At 32.3% G+C, this 7,636-nt stretch overlaps 1 non-coding gene across 1 annotated transcript; it reads left to right on the top strand.

Moving 5' to 3' along the window:
• Positions 1-4,082: 4,082 nt before the first annotated feature.
• LOC139894843 (small nucleolar RNA R71) lies at positions 4,083-4,189 on the top strand. The gene has a single exon (XR_011775323.1). It is a non-coding gene; the product is annotated as a small nucleolar RNA R71 (small nucleolar RNA).
• Positions 4,190-7,636: the final 3,447 nt, after the last annotated feature.

Raw genomic sequence — 7,636 nt, 5'->3', positions numbered from 1 at the left:
AAATTCATTCTAGCTTTTACCCTAGATAAGTTTTCCGGAATAACCCCTCACCAGTGTTTGCAAAATGTTTTTGTGGGTTTTGTGGGTTTCAGATTTTAAAATTTTAGTTCAAAACTTGCGGTTTTGTGTCACCCACTTGCTAACCTTGTATTAGGAAAGCAACACCTCCAGTATACTTGCTCCGTATATTACCTTTCGGTAAACTACCGTCCGGTTTTAAAGGAAAGCGTTGAACAAGCAACTGTTAAGGCAATGTCCCGTGACATGCTTTTGATTATGGTCTATAACATGTCGAATGCAATTACTATCCTTTGTAGGAGCAATAGTAAAGATCACCCTATAGTTTTTCGGTCTGGCACAAGGTCCTGTCTTCGACCATGCTATGCAACCACCGTTCTTACGGTTGACACCCAATTTGGTTCAGGTGACCTAATGAATTTCGGTAAATTCTTAGGATTTTACGTTCAATGGTAATGAACGCATTGAAAATAGGTTTTCAGAAAATAAATCGGTTTTAATTTGATCAAAATATTTTCTCGTTCAAACTCGAGTTTAGATATCATCGAATTCCATGAGTTTGTAATTCTCAATCTTTAAGGTCAATCTCAAGGATTGAGTAATATCAGTCTTAAAAGCTGATTTTTGATCTTTAAGGAGATTATCCTTTCTGGAGATCTGATTCATTAGTCTTATAAGCTAATTTGCACGGTGCCCCCTATTGTACAAGACAGATCCTCTCATGGTTAGGATAAGTCTGACCACTTGGCGACCCTGTTTGATGCTGAGGTCCGTGGATTTCCAGCTGATTTTCGAGAAAACTTTTCAAGGTTTTTCGTAGACTCTACAACTGGTCTGGACGACAACTTCCTGACCTAAATCAAGAAGCGCGTGTCTTTTTCGGAAGACTTTACTTCCTTTTAATGATGTAATTGATTCATCGTGTAGATCCATCTTTCTTTCAAAGATATTACAATAAATTGGGTAAAACTGATTAGTTTAGTCCAAAGCAAAAGTACCTGCAATAATCTGTACCAAATATGTGATATGTGTTTTAAAGAAATTGGTAAATTCTTCCCACACTTAGCTTTTATTTATTTTTTTCTTTGCCTTTTTATTCTCCTCTATTCCATTTTAAATGAATTCTAACGTTTTGGGTTGTTTCTCCATTTATGTTCTCTCCGAGGTAACAATACTTTCAGCATTAACACCTAGTTTTATCGTTCATAAATATGTATAAACATGATTTTGAATTCATTTAGTTGAAAATTTTTCAAATTTTCACAAAATTTGGCAATTAAACTAAGTGTAAACCCGAGAGAATTTGTAACCCTTTCCCACACTTGAGATCATGCAATGCCCTCATTTGCATGAAATTAGACTATAATTATAAATTCATGAGGGTGATTAGTGTAGAAAAGTGATTAAAAATACCGAGTTCGCAAACATATTATTTTATATCACATTTGATATTTTGCGTCTTGTCGTCAAAATTAGTAGCTTTTGCTGAACTTAATATCAGTCTTTGAAAGTGCGATGTTTTACCCTGTTTTGTACATAAGATAAACTATAAACATACATAATATTTTTATTATTATTTTTTTTATAAAATCTTTAGTTATTAAAACAATTTAAATGAATAAATTTTTAAAATTTTGTTTCCTTTTACTTTAGGTAGTTTCGGTATGTTTACCTAGTCCGTCCCTCGACAAAATTTAAAATTTGTCGTTAAAGCGATTGTTTTAAAAGCAAAGATTTTTGGATTTTTAAATTTTTTTTTTTTGTGTACTTTAGATCAATAAAATTAAAAATAATGATAACAAAATTTTTCGCCCCGCCCTCGGGTAAAGCAATTTCGGTTCCATGACCTAGTCTTCAACTTACGATGAATTTTAGAAATCATTTTTTTAAACTTAATGAAATAAAGTAATTTTTGTTTTTAAAATCACACAAAACTTAAATTTAAAAATGCATATAAATTTCATATAAAACCTATAAAATAAAAAAATTTAGAATGGGGGGAGAAAACTAGTTCTTTAGTGTCTGCTAGTTGAAAAGACCAATCGGATTCCATTCTCGGAACTACACGAGAACAGAACAACAAACTCTAGACAGTATTTTCTTTTTAGAACATTTGAATCTCCTCACACTTAGGTAGCTGTGGTGTCGAAATTGTGATTAACCTCATCGTCAATTTCTCTTGGACCATAATCAACTTGCATATCTGTGACTTTTGCTTTAAGCCATTGGTCGGATTCCTGTGTAATATCCACAAATTCAACTAGTTTTGCCTTTTTTTTAGGCGATAGATTGGATACTAACCGGTTACATAACTTAAAGTTCCCCTTAATTCTAGCATCGCGAATCCGTTTAATAAGTTTCTTCATTGAACTATTAATAACGGGGTCATTTAATTTCGTATCAACAACGGGGTTCTTTGTTATCAGGTCATCATTAGGTGTTGCTTCATCTTCCCCACACTTAGGCGTTTTATTATTGTTAAGCACTACCGTTGGAGTTGGTAAATCAATATAGTTTTTACCAATCGTTTTTGTTGGTTCAACGGTTTTAGTTGGTGGAGATTTAGACTTTCGACTTACAAAGGTGATCGATTTTTCATCATTACTAAGTGTCATTCTACCTTCTCTTACATCAAATAACGCCCCGGTGGACGCTAAGAATGGTCGACCTAAAATTAGAGGAATGTTTGAGTCCTCTTCTATGTCAATGACAATGAATTTGACTAGACAGGTTAAATTACCCACTTGAACGGGTAGGTTGCCAGCAATTCTAACTGGGTGCCTAATGGTTTGATCAAAGAGTCGGACACTCATCTCTGTTGGACTTAACTCACCTACTCCTAATCTCTTATATAATGAAAGAGGCATAACACTCACACTCGCACCTAAATCTGCTAGTGCATCATACATGACACAATCACTAAGTAGACAAGGAACAATAAATTCACCTGGATCACCCAACCTGGGTGGAGGTTTTGGTGGAACTGTCTTCACAGGTTTACTTTTACGGTTTTTATTTGTTGCACTTTCTTATTCTTCTTCTTCTTTCCAGAGGTATCACAAACTTTATTACCTATCACTTGCTCATACTCAACTCCTTTTCTTGGAAACGGGATGGGTGGTCTGTATGGTGTCACCACTGGCTTTACATACTCGGGTGGTGGTGGTGTTGTAACTTCTTCATTGTTACTCACATCTAAAACCTTCCCATCTTCTGGTGTTGGTTTTTCAGAATTTGTTGAAACCATATTAACATTCTCATTCCGAGGATTTACTTCAGTATTACTCGGTAGCTTTCCTTGTTCCCTCTCACTCATCATGCTAGCAAGAGTACCTACGTGTTTTTCTAGATTCAAAATGGAAGCTTGTTGAGTTCTTAATGAATGATCAAACCTCTCATTTGTTTGGGTTTGAGATGTAATAAATTGTGTTTGAGATTCCATTAGCTTTGTCATCATTTCTTCCAGATTTGACTTTTTCTCTTCGGTTTGTTGTGGTGGTTTATACAAGATAGGTTTTTGTTGATTGAAAGTGTTGTTTTGAGTTGGTAGGTTATTCGGACCTTGTTAGTTATACGAGTTATTGTTTGGCCCATTTGGATTGTAAAGAATGTTTTGATTTCGATTGAAGTTTGGCCTTGGCGGTTGATAATTATTTTCATAATTATTTCCCTGCCTTTGGTTCATGTAGGAAACATTCTCTCGTTGTTCCATCGTTTGCTCAATGTGACAATCTTTTGTTAAGTGTGGTCCACCGCATTGCTCACAACTAATTCGTATTGCGTGAATATCTTTATTCATCTTTTCCATTCGTCTCTCGAAAGCATCTATTTTTGCGGAAACGGAATCAAAGTCATGGCTAGAATCGGCTCTAGCCGCTTTAGATGAACGAAAGATATCTTTTTCCTGGTGCCACTCATGCGAGTGGGAGGCTGCGTTATCAATGATTTTGTAAGCTTCAGTAGCAGTTTTCTTCATAATAGAACCACCAGCTGCTATGTCGATGTCTTTTCGTGTAGCAATGTCGATACCTTGGTAGAATATTTGTACTATTTGATAAGTGTCTAAACCGTGCTGAGGACATCCTCTCAACAACTTTTCAAATCTTTTCCACGCCTCATATAGAGTTTCATTTGGCTTTTGTGTGAACGTAACAATTTCTCCTTGAAGTCTCACGGCTTTGGATGCCGGGAAGAATTGTTTAAGAAATTTCTCAACTAAAACATCCCATGTGTCAATCGCCCCTTCAGGTAATGATTCTAACCAATCTTTGGCTTCTCCCTTTAAAGTCCAGGGAAATAACATGAGATAAATCTGTTCATCCTCAACTTCTCTGATTTTAAATAGAGTACAGATCCTATTAAAGGTACGAAGATGTTTGTTTGGATCTTCTTTTGGCGTACCACAAAATTGGCATTGATTAGTTACCATGTGTAGGATTTGTCCCTTGATTTCATAATCTGGCGCATTAATATCTGGCTTAATAATGGCGTGACCTTGGCCCGTGCTTGTGGCTCTCATTCGGTCTTCCATGCTTAGAGGTTCAGTTATTTCTATATTTGAATTTGTTGAATCTGAATCACTAGAGGATTCTGATTTAATGGTTTCTTCCTCAACAATCTCTGAATGAGTAATTTGTGGCTCCGGAGGAATGATTATTGGTTCAGGATCTCTGAATTTTCCTTGAATATCCTCCGGGTTCTCAATTGTGAGGTCGGGTTCAAAAAATAGATTATCGAAAATTTGAATTGGAGTACTTGGTCGACTTGATGACGATTCTAAAGAAAAATCAACGGCGACAATATTAGCTAGATGTCTTGATCGAGTTACAGGTGGTGAACGTATGAAAGGTGGTGAACGTTTTGCTCGGTGCATTCACTGAATATCCTATTAGTTATAAATATAAAAATTATATAAGTTATCAAATTAATATACTTTTCTGATTTTGCCCATGTTTCGAATAGCCAATAGATGCAGCAGGTAACCAGGACCCTTTAAATCGGAAGCCCACAACTCGCCACTAACAAATCCAACTATTACTACGAATCAGAAAATTTGGATATCTATCAATTTAACTGCTTAAAATAATTTTTTGTCAAAATTTTGAAATAAAAATCTATGTCCTAAAACTAGAGCGTCGAGAAATAAGAAAGAAAAAGAGTGCGTCGAAAAACGTCGAAAAATAAAAGGTCAAAAAATAAATGCAGCGTCGAAACTTAAAAGTCTAAAAAAACTAAAAATTAAAACTTACGTCTAAAGGTATTAAAGCTTAAAGGAATTCTAAATCCAAAACGGCAATAACTTAAAAAGTACTAAAATCTTAAAATGGCGTCGCAAAATTCTAAAGCACCTAAATCTTAGTCTAAAGAAAAAGCACTTAAGGGATTTTACGGCAAAGCCTAAAAATCTAGAAATAAAGTAACTACGGCAAAATACTAGTCTTAAAACTAATTACGAACGATAAATTACAAATTACGAATTAAATTATAAAAATACGAAATATAGAAATAAAACTTAAAGTTATAAAAACAGAATTTTTATAAAAATATTATTTTTATATTATTATTTTTTTTAAATATTAATTTTATATATTAATAAAACTAATTAGAACTTAATATTACAAATTAAATAATAAAACTAAAACTAATATTAAAAACTAATTAATTAATTAAACCCTAATTAGGTTAAATAATAGTAATAATTAATAATACTCCGTAATTAATGTTGTACTATGATCAGACCAGGCGTGTCAGAATAAGCCATGCGGTCGCATGGGTTTATGCCTTCACTCTCATGCGATCGCATGGAGTGCAGGTTCAGATCAAATGCAGGTCAAAAAATTACAGGTTCAGTTTTTTTTTTTTTTACTTTATAATTTTACAAAATTTAAAATAAGTAATTAAAATGCACTTATATTTTTAAGATCTAAAAAAAATAATTTTATACTTTATATATTTTCATTTTACTCTTTTTTTTATGTTTTAAATTTTTATTTTTAATATTTAAAACGTATTTTTATGACAATAAATTAAAACTTAATAAAAAAAAATTTTTTTTTTAGAAAATAGCGTTTCGCTTCGGCGTTAAGTTTCCCCGGCAGCGGCGCCAAAAACTTGATGTACGAGCGGAGGTGTACGAAATAATATTATATTTTTCTACGAAATACGATATAATTTACACAAGTTTTATTTATTTATATAGATGGGATATACTTAAACCTTGCTACAACACTTATAGGCAGTGTACCTAATCGTAGAGTAGTGTAGTTTTTAGTAAGTCCGGTTCGTCCACAGGGAATTAGCCAAGTTTAACGCTATATTTTTTTTAAAACTATATTTGTATAAATATATAAATATACAAATAATATTATTATTATTATAAAAAGGGGGGTTTTTACCGTTTAATGACCGGTTTGTCAATTTTAAAACTTAAGTCGCAATTAAAACCTAATGTAAAATAATAAAAATAACTTAATTTAAAGTGTAAAGCAAATGACGATAATTAAAATGCAATAATTTAAAGTGCGATAAATAAAATGACGATAAATAAAATTGCGATAATTAAAAAGTACGATAATTAAAAGTGCGATAAATAAAATGACAGTAAATAAAAGTGCGATGAAATATGAAATAAAAGAATTATGCTTATTTAAACTTCTGTAATCATGATGTTTGACGTATTGATTTTAGTTTATTACCATGGGTTAATTGTCCTTTGTCCTGGATTATTCAATATGTCCATCTGATTTTTGTCCATAACAGTCCATCAGTCATAAATATAAAGTGCCAGTTTCCTCGTCAATTTATCCTTATATCCAAAGTCAAATATTCCAACTAATTGGGGACATAAACTATAATAAGGTTTTAATATATTGTTAATGATTACACCAGGTTATCGACTGTGTGCAATCCAAAGTTTTAATACTTTATTATCAATTACGCCAAGTGTCCTTGTACATAATTCACCCCTGTTTTAATGAGTCCATTGACTATTAATCCATTCCCGTGCCCGGTTAAATGAACGATTATTAGTACTTATAAATATCCCGCCCATCGTATCTGATCGAGTGTCTATGGTTATTTATAGGTACGTCCAATTGTAAATCTTTATATTAAATTAACGAACTATCATTCAATTAAACAAATATAAAGCCCATTAATAGCCCATAGTCCAATTTCTACAAGTGTCGGTCTTTTGTCCAAACCCCAATTATGGTACAAAGCCCAATAACCCCGTCTTTAATATTTAATCCAACATCACGATTACTTCGATTTAAATAAGCATAATAATAACTTAGCTACGAGACATTAATTTAAAAAGGTTGAACATAACTTACAATGAGTAATAATAGCGTAGCGTTACACGGACAGAATTTCGACTTACAACCTTAAAACATTCGTTACCATAACCTTATTATTATTAATCTTAAATTAAAATTAAAATTATAATATATATATATATATATATATATATATATATATATATATATATATATATATATATATATATATATATATATATATATATATGTATATATATATATATATATTGAAGAGAGTAAGAGATTGAATTCTATTGTACATAACTCGTCCGAAAAACTGACTTTTTATAGAACTTGGC

The sequence above is a fragment of the Rutidosis leptorrhynchoides genome, chromosome 2 (genome assembly GCF_046630445.1).
Source record: "Rutidosis leptorrhynchoides isolate AG116_Rl617_1_P2 chromosome 2, CSIRO_AGI_Rlap_v1, whole genome shotgun sequence".
NCBI classification, from domain to species: domain Eukaryota; kingdom Viridiplantae; phylum Streptophyta; class Magnoliopsida; order Asterales; family Asteraceae; genus Rutidosis; species Rutidosis leptorrhynchoides.
The sequence above is the reverse complement of the archived record's forward strand: the minus strand, read 5'-3'. Positions and strand labels throughout refer to the sequence as shown.